We start from the raw sequence: 276 nt of genomic DNA on the forward strand, positions 1-276 counted from the left end.
TATTTCCTTTTTCTTTCTTGGACCAATATCATATTTATATCGCTAAAGAAAACTGCCTGGAAAAGGGTCTATTTTCCATCAAGCCCTGAGTACGAGAGAATCTTCAGCATATATAGAATCAAAATCTTCCTCCGATTCTTGATGAATTCAATGGTGAAATGCATTATTTTTTCTAATGTGTACCAGAAGCTTTCTACCCACGTGTGATTATAGCATGCCGGCTTTGATTATGTAACATTTTTCTTAAAAAAAAAAAAAAAAAAGTTGGGCCCCCCC

This window comes from Nanorana parkeri, unplaced genomic scaffold (assembly GCF_000935625.1).
Source record: "Nanorana parkeri isolate BGI_ZX_2015 unplaced genomic scaffold, ASM93562v1 scaffold196, whole genome shotgun sequence".
NCBI lineage: Eukaryota > Metazoa > Chordata > Amphibia > Anura > Dicroglossidae > Nanorana > Nanorana parkeri.